The 12,419-nt window shown below is 36.8% G+C and overlaps 1 pseudogene; it reads left to right on the top strand.

Moving 5' to 3' along the window:
• The first annotated feature begins 7,777 nt into the window (after nucleotides 1–7,777).
• LOC133552895 (potassium voltage-gated channel subfamily H member 5-like) overlaps nucleotides 7,778–12,419 on the top strand; it is a 58,747-nt pseudogene continuing 54,105 nt past the window's right edge.

Here is a 12,419-nt window from a genome sequence, read left to right as displayed (position 1 = left end):
CCTTAGTTCGTTTTCTATTGTTTGATTATAAATATGTGATTTAACATTTATATATATATATATATATATTAAATCTCTGTACACTACTGCCACCTGGTGTCCGTTTGCCGCCACGTCCTCTGCAATACATAACAAATATTTCATAATTGATATATAAAATATCAGACTGCGTGGTGGGTAGTAGTGGGTTTCAGTAGGCCTTTAAGGAGGAGCCACCCATTAAAGGCCTACTGAAACCCACTACTACCGACCACGCAGTCTGATAGTTTATATATCAATGATGAAATATTAACATTGCAACACATGCCAATACGGCCGTTTTAGTTTACTAAATTGCAATTTTAAATTTCCCGGGAGTTTTTTCTTGAAAACGTTGCGTAATGATAACGTGTACGCTTGACGTCACGGACTGTTGGGAAATATGAGCGCTGCGCACACACGCAGCTAAAAGTCGTCTGCTTTAACGGCATAATTACACAGTATTTTGGAGATCTGTGTTGCTGAATCCTTTGCAATTTGTTCAATTAATATTGGAGAAGTCAAAGTAGAAAGATGGAGTTGGGAAGCTTTAGCCACACAAACACACGGTGATTCCTTGTTTAAAATTCACGGAGGTGAAACTTTACTATGGATCCCAAATGAATGTCAACCAGCAGGTTTTGGTGAGAAAATTGTGGTAAAAAGTCGCTTCTTACCGGAGATCAGCTGAGCTTGTGCCGTCCATAAAGCTGCCGTCGAATTCCCCGAGACACTGCGCGTCAACACACCCGTGGACACACACCTCCGACTATCAGGTACTGTTAAACTCACTAAAACACTAGCAACACAATAGAAAGATAAGGGATTTTCCAGAATTATCCTAGTAAATGTGTCTAAAAACATCTGAATCCATCTCAATGCAATCGCCTTTTGTTTGTTTTTTCTAGTCCGTCGCTATCAATATCCTCAAACATGAATATTTCATCTTCGCTCAAATTAATGTGGAAATTGTTGTTTTCTCAGTCCAAATAGCTCTTTTTGTTGGAGGCTCCCATTAAAAACAATGTGAGGAGCCATCAACATGTGACGTCATTGTCTGCGACTTCTGGTAGAGGCAGGGCTTTTCTGTTAGCAAGCAAAAGTTGCGAACTTTATCGTGGATGTTCTCTACTCAATCCTTTCAGCAAAAATGTGGCAATATCGTGAAATGATCAAGTATGACACATAGAATGGACCTGCTATCCCTGTTTAAATAAGAAAATCTCATTTCAGTAGGCCTTTAAGTTCTATTATTAAATTACATTTCATATTATCGTCGGTAAACCTCGTTCGTTTCACCATATCCCTGTAATACCGCGTTTCCCCACTACATGGCGCTCATTGACATTTTTGGCCTGTGGGATGTTACTCCCTTCTTCTCTTTAGCTCTGTCGCTGTGAGCTCCTCTGTAAAAATGAGCTTATCAAAGCAAGGAAAAGTGGACAATGAGTGCAGAGTATTTAATGCAGAGTGGACATCCATCCATCCATTTTCTCCCGCTTATTCCCTTTGGAGTCGCGGGGGGCGCTAACCCATGCATTCATGGGGAGGACATGCAAACTCTACACAGAACGATCCCGAGCCCGGGATTGAACCCAGGACAACGAAATATTTTTTTACTGATGTCTGATCAAAGGCTGTGTGTCTGATATGCCAAGAAACTGTCGCGGTTTACAAAAAGTACAATATCAGCCGCCATTTTGCTGCAGAAGATGCTAACTTTGTTTGGCTCGACCGACGTCTGTGAGCAGACATTCAGCGTCATGAACATCAACAAATCTCGTCACAGATCCAGGTTAACTGACCAGCATCTCGGAGCTATCCTGAGAATTGCCACAACCAAACTCACGCCAGACTTTGATGCATTGGCTAAAAAGGGAGCTCAACAACACTGTACCCACTGAAACGAAGAGTTTCTCTGCTGTTATTCTGTGATAATCAAATGTAAATAATTCAAGTAAATCAAATGTATACTGTGAATTTCTCTACTGTGTTTATTCTTAACTAAATGAAACTATTGCATTTGAAAAAAAAAATGTACAATGAGCCTTGCTGCCTACTCATACGTTACATGTTTGTAGGCCAAATCCTCTCACGTAATGGCTTTTACATGTAATATATATTATTTCACACAAACACTCCATCCATCTGTTCCTGTCAAATCTTAGAACTCAATGTGGCCCTCCTGGCAAAAAGTCTGCCCACTCCTGGGTTAGTGCGTCTTCCTCACGATACAATAGTCCTGGGTTTGATCCTGCCCTCTGGATCTTTCTGTGTGGAGTTTGCATGTCCTCCCCGTGACTGCTTGGATTCCCTCCGGGTACTCTGGCTTCCTCCCACCTCCAAAGACATGCACCTGGGGATAGGTTGATTGGCAACACTAAAATTGTGCCCTAGTGTGTGAATGTTGTCTATCTGTGTTGGCCCTGCGATGAGTTGGCGACTTGTCCAGGGTGTCGCCGCCTTCCGCCCGATTGTAGCTGAGATAGGCACCAGCGCCCCCCTCCACCCTAAAGGGAATAAGTGGTAGAAAATGGATGGATGGATGGATGGATGGTGAGAGAGGGGTTAGTGCGTCTGCCTCACAGTACGAAGGTCCTGGGTTCGATCCTGCCCTCGGGATCTTTCTGTGTGGAGTTTGCATGTCCTCCCTGTGACTGTGCGGGTTCCCTCCAAAGACATGCACCACTTGCTAAAACTTTTTGTTCATTTCCTATTCTCAATTTATTCACAATATCCTCCATAACTAATCACAATAAAAATAAATAAATTAATTAATAATAATTGGTGGAGTAAGTCATATTTCATATGATGAGATGAGTAAGATTATTTTGAGAATGAATTGATGGATGAAATAAATTGAGAATGTTTGTCATGGTTCTTCTTCGTACTTTGTAAACACTTTAAGTTTGAAGAGTTTAACGTGGACCCCGACTTAAACAAGTTGAAAAACGTATTCGGGTGTTACCATTTAGTGGTCAATTGTACGGAATATGTATATATACTGTACTGTGCAATCTACTAATAAAAGTTTTAATCAATCAATCAAAACCTGGGGATAGGTTGATTGGCAACACTAAAATTGCACCCTAGTGTGTGAATGTTGTCTGTCTATCTGTGTTGGCCCTGCGATGAGGTGGTGACTTGTCCAGGGTGTACCCCGCCTTACGCCCGATTGTAGCTGAGATAGGCTCCAGCGCCCCACGCGACCCCGAAGGGAATAAGCGGTAGAAAATGGATGGATGGACGGTGATAGAAATACAATGTTTAACCAAAAGCAGTGGTATTTGAGCATTTTAGACATGATATTATGTTATAAATGTATCAAATCAAATCAAATTACGACGAGCATAACAATTCAAGTGTCGTCGCTTTTGGGGTGGCTGAAGCCTATCTCAGCTGCTTCCAGGCGGAAGGCGGTGTACACCCTGGACAAGTCGCCACCTCATCGGAAAGCCAACACAGATAGACAGACAACATTCACACTCACATTCACACACTAGGGCCAATTTAGTGTTGCCAATCAACCTATCCCCAGGTGCATGTCTTTGGAGTTGGGAGGAAGCCGGAGTACCCGGAGGGAACCCACACAGTCACGGATGGACATGCAAACTCCACACAGAAAGATCCCGAGCCCGGGATTGAACCTAGGACTACTCAGGACCTTCGTATTGTGAGGAACATGTAACAACCCCTGCAACACCCGGATAAACGTTTCAATTTGTTTAAGTCGGGGTCCACGTTAATCAATTCATTTCTTGTTTGCAATTAATAGTACTCCACACGAAACCAGTGATGTGCGGTGAACTAAACACCAGGTGAGGCATAGATACTTTTGGAGTTCTGTTTTTCTTCTTTTTTTTTTTTACTTAAATGCATATGTGCAGCTCTAATCATTGTTGATTCAGGTTGCACATTAGAGTAACAGGAAAAAAAAGGGAGTTATTCGCTTTCATAAAAGGATATCATAATGATATTATGATATGACATATCCTACAAAGTGAGACTTACACTGTTAAAATGTCAACCAATCAATCAATCAATGTTTACTTATATAGCCCTAAATCAGGAGTGTCTCAAAAGGCTGCACAAGCCACAACGACATCCTCGGCTCAGACCCCACAACAGGGAAAGAAAAAACTCAATCCAATGGGATGATAATGACAAACCTTGGAGGCGACCGAAGATGTGGAGACCCCCGCCCCCCGGGCGACTGGTGCAATGGGGATGGATCTAGCATAATATTGTGAGAGTCCAGTCCACAGTGGATCTAACATACTAGTGGTAGTCCAGTCCATAGTGGGGCCAGCAGCAGATCATCTTAAGCGGAGACAAGTCGGCAGCACGGGGACGTCCCCAACTGATGCACAGATAAGTGGTCCACCATGTTTCCCGACTTTGGACAGCTATTTGGTGACCGTCTGTAGTCATCGAATTTGTGCCCTACTATTCTTCGTGCAGAAAAGAAACGGCAGATCAACTGGTCTAAAAGGCAGGTCTATTTAAAGGCTAGAGTATACAAATGAGGTTTAAGATGGGAATGTCAATTTCTCAGATGATAAACTTGTATGATTACTGCAATATGCTGATAGCAACCTAACCCCCCCCCCCCCCCCCCCCCGTCCGGATTGTAAATCATTAAATGTACATATACTCTTTCTTTCTTTGCTTCTTTGAACTCTCAACGTTTATAGCTTGATATACACACCATGAGAAGCTGAGAGCTATACCTTTATGGTGCCCTTGTTCTGATGATTAACTTGTGTCTGTAATATGCTGTTAGTATATATTTTTGTACCATGAATTGATTAACATGGACCCCGACTTAAACAAGTTGAAAAACTTATTCGGTTTCTACCATTTAGTAGTCAATTGTACGGAATATGTACTGTACTGTGTAAACTGTACTGTTTCATATAATATATTCTCTTCCTTTGCAAATATACTAACAACAGTTTCAATCAATTCAATATGATAAATGGGTCCAAAAAGTATTTGATAAAGTTGTTATTAAATCCTTTTTTGGTCCCATTTGCTTTTAACAAAATAAATAAAGTACTGTGAGTGCATATTGTCTTTCTGTATTTGTATCTGAAGCAGCAGTAGCTATCCTCCATGAAAATTTACTTTGTATGATCACATTAATTTTGTCTTTAAAGTTCAGTTTAGAGACATATTTCATCTTGGATACAGCATATAATCCTCCATATTGGCAGACACATTCATGTAATTCCAAGCAATAAAACAATATTTTTGCATTTGACAAAAAACACCCGCAAACGCTGGCTTAATCTAATAAAAATGCAGTGTTTGTTGTAAATACAGTTTAAAAAAATAAATAAATAAAAAATGGCCGGCTTCCGCTGGAAAAACATGTGTCTGCAAGCTTGAGGGCCCCCACCTCCCGGTGTGGCGAAGAAGAGTACTGCAGAGGCATTGAAGTACAGGTTTACAATGTATCGCCCCCTAGCTTGAGGCATAGGTGCTTGCTGCCTCATGGCCTGCCTTTTCCCGGAGGCATCACCCGTGTCTGCCTCCCTTCTCGCCTGCCTCGTTATTTTCATAATCAAACACAGTATTTCCGCGATTTTGACACTGAAAATTATCCAAATATACGGGAACGACACCAAAATCACATATAAATCATAGACCAAAAGAGAAATATTAAAACTTATTTTATTTAATTACTTTGTTTTTGAAGATCTCATGGTTAAGCCTTTTACCCACCTGTGGCCAGGTGAAGCACTGCCTCACTTGCCTCCCCTGACAGCATGTCACTGCACGAAACTTTTATTTCTCCCGATAAAGGCAGCTGTAAAGATATCGGTATTGTAAGAGTTTAAAATAAAATGTTTTCCTAAAAGTGCTTTTATTTTTGCACGTGTACTTATGTGGGCCTACCAAGGATGTCGTAGTGGTTTGTGCAGCCCTTTGAGACACTAGTGATTTAGGGCTATATAAGTAAACATTGATTGATTGATTGATTGATAATGTAGTGGCCAGTGAGTGGCATCCAATTTTTAATAACACAATCACAACAAAGGCTGGAAAGGGGTCTCACAATAGTTGACTTTTTACTAACGATAAGCATGAATGCAACAATCTCTTATTTTGAAAAAGCTCGATCAAGAAACAGGTGCTACTTTATGGAGGGCTAAATGCACAAATTTAACCAAACAAATAAATACATCATTAAATATTATTTAGATGTGTCTTTAATTAGTTATAATTGGAATACATTCATAATTGTGTTATTTAATGTGTCACTAATTTAATGTAAAATGTAAGTTAGTTATTTTAATAATTAATTACTCATTTCATTACTTCATGATTTAACAAGTGATTTCATTATTGTATTGATTATTTGACGATTTCATTGATATTAATTTCATTATTTTTTACATTAAATAATTCATGACACATTTTAGTTACTATTCAGATATGTATTTATTTTATTTTGTCTCATTTGGCCCTCCATACTACTTTACTCTATAGCTCTTTGCTTTTCACTTAATTTCTTTTACGCGCCTGCCACCAGAAATAATAAATAAATGATATCATGTGTCTGTAAAATTGTTATAAGTACACCTCTGCATACTGTTGTATAAGTATTACCATTAAAGGGAAAAAAGAAGAAAGAAATGTAGAGAATCTTACAATAAAGAATAATTGAATTAACATAATTTTTTAGTCTGTAAGAGAAAATATTTAGTGCATCCATTTGCCTCAAATTATAAAAAAATTTTTCGAGTGACTTGAACCATTTGATACTGAAAAATAAGATTAACTCAATAAAATACAATACATTCAATATAATAAGCAGAAATAACCCAGGAGCACAATATAAAAACAACTCAACCTACAAAACAAAATTGAATAAAACAATTTGTGCTGATTTATTTATTTTTTTCAAATCAAAACGAATAAGTCAGAATTAATGGCTACAATGAGCACAGTTTGTAGTGCACATCTTTTTGAAATGGGGTTTGAAGCATGATACTGATAAAGCATCGCACCTTGCCCCCCAGGGGTCTCACCCCACTACGGTATGTGAGAACAACTGCTTTGGTTGCAATATTAGCGGTAGGATGGGTCCACTAGTATTCTCTGCTGGACAAACAAAGTATTGCAGGCAAACAAGTTTCGGCAGTGATGTACTTAGTGGACGTGACATAATTATAATTGACTTATACTCTAATTAGGACATGTTAACACAAGGTACATGTTTTACACACAAATATTTACATTCCATTTACTGTCAGCAGAACATCCAGCATCCTATTGTATTGCCCCATGTGTGTTGTTAATGTGAATATACATTAACACATACTTTTTTTTTTAGGTGAGGACACAAACTACAAAAATGTGTATGCATAATTAAATCCAACAACCTCATTACTTGATTTTATCTTTTTTTTTTTTTTTAACTAGATACGTGGCTCAACATCGCCATTCATGTGGTTCTCTCCGTAAAGCGCCAAATGAAGAGACAGGAAATGCAGCGTTTCAAAAGAAAAGATTGATTTTTGTACACACATTTTAATTCCTGCCTGTGTATGTAAATGAAGTGGCTAATGATTGACAACTGCTTCGAATCATACACTCCTCACGGTAGCTAGGAAAGAGTCTGAATATTGCAGTTCGCCGAAATGCAACGTTCCCGCTCTTGTTTTGAAAAAGCCCTATCCGGAAACAGGTAGCAATGTTGCTGCTAACTGCACGCACGCTCATCACATTGTTGGAGGCTGCTGGATGCCAACAGAGGCAGCATCCAGACCACCGAGCAGCGCCAAGTCTCCTCCCTGAAGTCTGCACCATGCATGGGGGCAAGAGAGGACTGGTGGCCCCGCAAAATACCTTTCTGGAAAACATAGTCCGGCGTTCCAGTGGTGAGTTTAACTTTGTTTTTTGTTTCCTTCTAAATGTTGATTTTATAAATACACAACACTTTTACACAAGCTTGAAACAATTTTGCACTGCATATAATGTGTTATTAGAAATTATTCTATTATTGTCAAAATGAAATGACACATTTTAGGGCACATATACTGAGCATAAAGTGAATGTGAGATAAAGTGCATTCTCATTATGCTTGCAGGAATGATCCACTTATACTTTAAGAGGTCTGGATGTTGGCTTGCTCTTATGCCAGCTTTAATGCACTTAATGTTATTTGATCTGCGAGTGCTGAGTGGTACATACCTTTAAAATGCTTTAAGCACTGCAAAAACTGGGAGGTTTCATGTCCATTTTAATTGATAGAACACATGATTTGCATCCATAATGATATTATTTTTGCATCTTGATGAAGCAAGAAATGAAATAAAGACGAGTAAAAATATTGCTGCGTTCTTACTGTGCGCACACACGCAATCCTAAAGTGTTTCTGCAAAATGTCCAAAGTAATTAGAAGAAATGGCCCTAACAGTTTTCCTGCAAACAGCTGGAGAATTTTGCAGCTCTTCATTCATTTTTAATCAAGGCCGAGGCTCGAGCATAAACATTTTATCAAAAAATATTACTGCTGCTTTAAATTTTAATGCTTTCTTTTCTGTCTTTGTATTTTATGTTTATTATAAGTGCATGTGTCAATAGAGCTTTAGAACGTGCTAAATGGAGCATATAGTGTCCAAACTTTTTGGCTGCGGTGCCCGCATTGGGCTACAAAAACTTGGCTAGGGGCCGAAAGCTGACTGCATGCAAAGTAACCCTATAATTAAATAAATATATATATATATATATATATATATATATATATATATATATATATATATATATATATATATATACACACACACACGTACATGTATATATATGTGTGTTTATATATATATATATATATACATATATACAAATACACATATATACATACATACATATATACACATATATATGTATATGTATACATATGTATATATATATATATATATTTGTGTATATATGTATGTATATATATATGTGTGTGTTTTATATATATACACAATGTGTGTGTGTGTGTGTGTGTGTGTGTGTGTGTGTGTGTGTGTGTGTGTGTGTGTGTGTGTGTGTGTGTGTGTGTGTGTGTGCGTGCGTGCGTGCGTGCGTGCGTGCGTGCGTGGGTGCATGCATTATATATTATAATAATATAATGGATACATAATCATTAGGGTTAGGGTTATTATTATTGTATAATATTATAAAAAAAAAATTATACAATTATATAATATCACAATTGAATATTAAGAGTATTTGAGACTTAAGCTCCTGCCCTGTTTACTTCTGTGATGACCTCTTTAAAGCTTTGTCATAAATCAGAAATATCAAGCAATTAAAAGTCAACCATGGATAACTGTGGAGAAAGTTTTGCATTTTTCCTATCATGCCTTGCAATGGGATCTAAATGGATGTCATTTCGATTTTTTTATGGTGATGGGACGTTTTTTTAATAATATCCGCAGTGTTCAGTGGGCAGGTTGTGTTATATTTGAATTGTTTTTCTGCACCATGACTGGGAAAAATTCTTTCAATCGGGTCATATAAGTAAATGCTGTGCTGATTGTGTCAAGGATGTACATGTCATGGCTGCTGACTTGAGTTTCTGGAATCAATCAAAAGATGGTGACAGTTTGCCACTTGTCAGCTCTCTGGATATGTAAATATATTATGTAAATGTGGCCAGGTTGCTTATTGAAATTCAAGTCTTTCTGTCGTCTCACGGGCCAAACTCAAGATGCGGGCAGGCCACATTTGGTCCGCTGGGAGGGATTTGGACACCCCTGGAGTAGACTATTTGACTAAATATTGTTTTGTGGCCTTTTAGTGTCTGCTATAGAATATAATATAATCAAAATTGACAGTTTTAAAAGCTAATCATGTTTTTGTGGGGGGGGGGGGGGGGGCGGGGGGGTTTGTTTGTATCCAGAAACCAGCTTCCTGTTGGGAAACGCCCAAATCGTGGAGTGGCCGGTGGTGTACAGTAACGATGGTTTCTGCAAGCTGTCTGGCTACCACAGAGCAGAAGTCATGCATAGGAGTAAGCACATGCAAGTATGTTAAATATAATACTTGTATTATTAAAAATATTATATTTTAACCATCACATTTACATGAAATGTATGTTACTGTCGTCACCACTTCAAAAACATGACTTTGAATGTGCTGAAAAGACAAAAGCCGCAGTGAGAATTGAACTCACAACCCCTGGTTTACAAGACCAGTTCTCTAACCACTGAGCTATGAGGTCTTGCTCACCATAGTTGGCCTTTTGACTAGCGCTGCTCTCTTTGCAGGAATTTGTTCGCCTTTTTTTTAGGTTACACTAAATCGGACCAAAAACATGCATTTTCAATTCATTCAGTTTGGTCCAGCAGAAAAAAATATTGCCTTTTGGACCATCATCTTATCTTAACTTTAACTTTAACTTTGTCTTTCCTGAAGAAAAAGTTCAGATTAAAAAAATTATAAATCAAAAATTTACTTTGATCTGTAATCATATCTATTATCAATATTATTATCATCATCATTATTCTCCACAGGAGAAAAATGCTATTATAAGTATTAATTCAAAATATAATTTAATTATTACACATTATATAATTTTTTACTATTATTATTATTATTATCATTATTAGTATTTATATAATTATTATTAGTCCATCAATCAAACTCAAAACGACATCACCTTATCTAAAACCACACTCGAGTCCGCCCTGAGATCGGTAGGTTGGGAGTTAAAACCCCGCCGAGTCATACCAAAGACTATAAAAAAATGGGACCCATTGCCTCCCTGCTTGACACTCAGCATCAAAGGTTGGAATTGGGAGTTAAATCACCATAAATGATTCGCGGGCGCGGCACCGCTGCAGCCCACTGCTCCCCCTCACTCCCCAGGGGGTGATCAAGAGGATGGGTCAAAAGCAGAGGACAAATTTCACCACACCTTGTGTGTGTGTGACAATTATTGGTACTTTAACTTTAAGGAAAAAATTAAAAGATATATTATTATTGTCTTTTGAACATTGACTTTTTGTTTTAAATCTCAAACAGGAAAATTCCAGGTTTTTCAAATAAAATAAAAATAAAATATTTTCTTTGGTCTTGCAATAAAAATGCTATTTTTTACTGTTATTAAATTATTGGTATCATCATCATTCTTTTATAATCATTATCATCTTATATTTATTCTTTGTGCAGTAAAACATTAATAAAAAAAAAATAAAAAAAAAATATATATATATACATATATATATATATATATATATATATATATATATATATATATATATATATATATATATATATATATATATATATATATATATATAAACTAACCAAAAAAAAAAAACCCGCTATTATTACCATTATTGCCTTTTGGACCATCATCTTATTTTTGGTCTTCCTTTAAGAAAAAGTCCAGATCAAAAAAAAAAAAAAAATATATATATATATATATATATATATATATATATATATTTACTTTGGTCGCAAATCATATTCATTATCAATTTTATTATTATCATTATCATCATCATCATCCGCATCATCATTATTGCCTACAGGGGGAAAATGCTATTATAATTATTGCCTTTTGGACCAACTTTTTTCTGCAGGGAAAAGTTCGGATTTTTATAATTAAATCCAATATTTACTTTGGTAGTGCAAAAAAATAAATAAAAATAATAATAATAATATTATTACTATTATTATTATTATTATTAATCCATCCATAAAGACCTATAGCCCTTAGTCACAGAGTCAAAACGACATCCCCTTACCTAAAACCATATTCGGGTAAGGAAATACTCAAAAGACCACTTTGGTCTTACAGAATATATATTTTTCAAATGTGCAAATATATGTATTATTGTCTTTGCACATTGATATTTAAAAAAAAATCTTAAGCAGGAAAATGTCAGGTTTTTCAAATAAAATAAAAATATCAATTTGTTTGCAATAAAAATTATATGTTTACTATTATATCTGTTATTATAATAATCGTTATCATTCTATTATCATCTTTAATCATTGTGCAGTAAAAAGTAAATAAAAAAAAAATAAAAATAAAAAAACATAGAAAAACCTTTTTGACCATCATTTTATGTTCATCTTTGATCTTTCTGCAGGAAATAGTTCAGAGTTCCTTGACATAAAGTAAACCAAAATACTTTGTAAAATATAATTGTCATGGCCTTTAAAGGTACTTGTTTTTCTTGCACCGCCATGACCTTTGACCTCTGCTCATGAGCCTTCTGTCCATCAAGCTTCATGTACGGAGACTTGACCGACAAGAACACCATCGACAACATCCGCCTAACCTTCGACAACTATGAGTCCAACTTCTACGAGGTGCTGCTCTACACTAAAAACAGTAAGCGTCCTGATCTTTGACCCCTTTGACCGTCACCCTGGTGAGTCTTTTTTAC

The sequence above is a fragment of the Nerophis ophidion genome, linkage group LG05 (assembly GCF_033978795.1).
Source record: "Nerophis ophidion isolate RoL-2023_Sa linkage group LG05, RoL_Noph_v1.0, whole genome shotgun sequence".
Lineage (NCBI taxonomy): Eukaryota > Metazoa > Chordata > Actinopteri > Syngnathiformes > Syngnathidae > Nerophis > Nerophis ophidion.
Note: the sequence above shows the minus strand (reverse complement) of the source record. Positions and strands in the feature narration are given on the sequence as shown.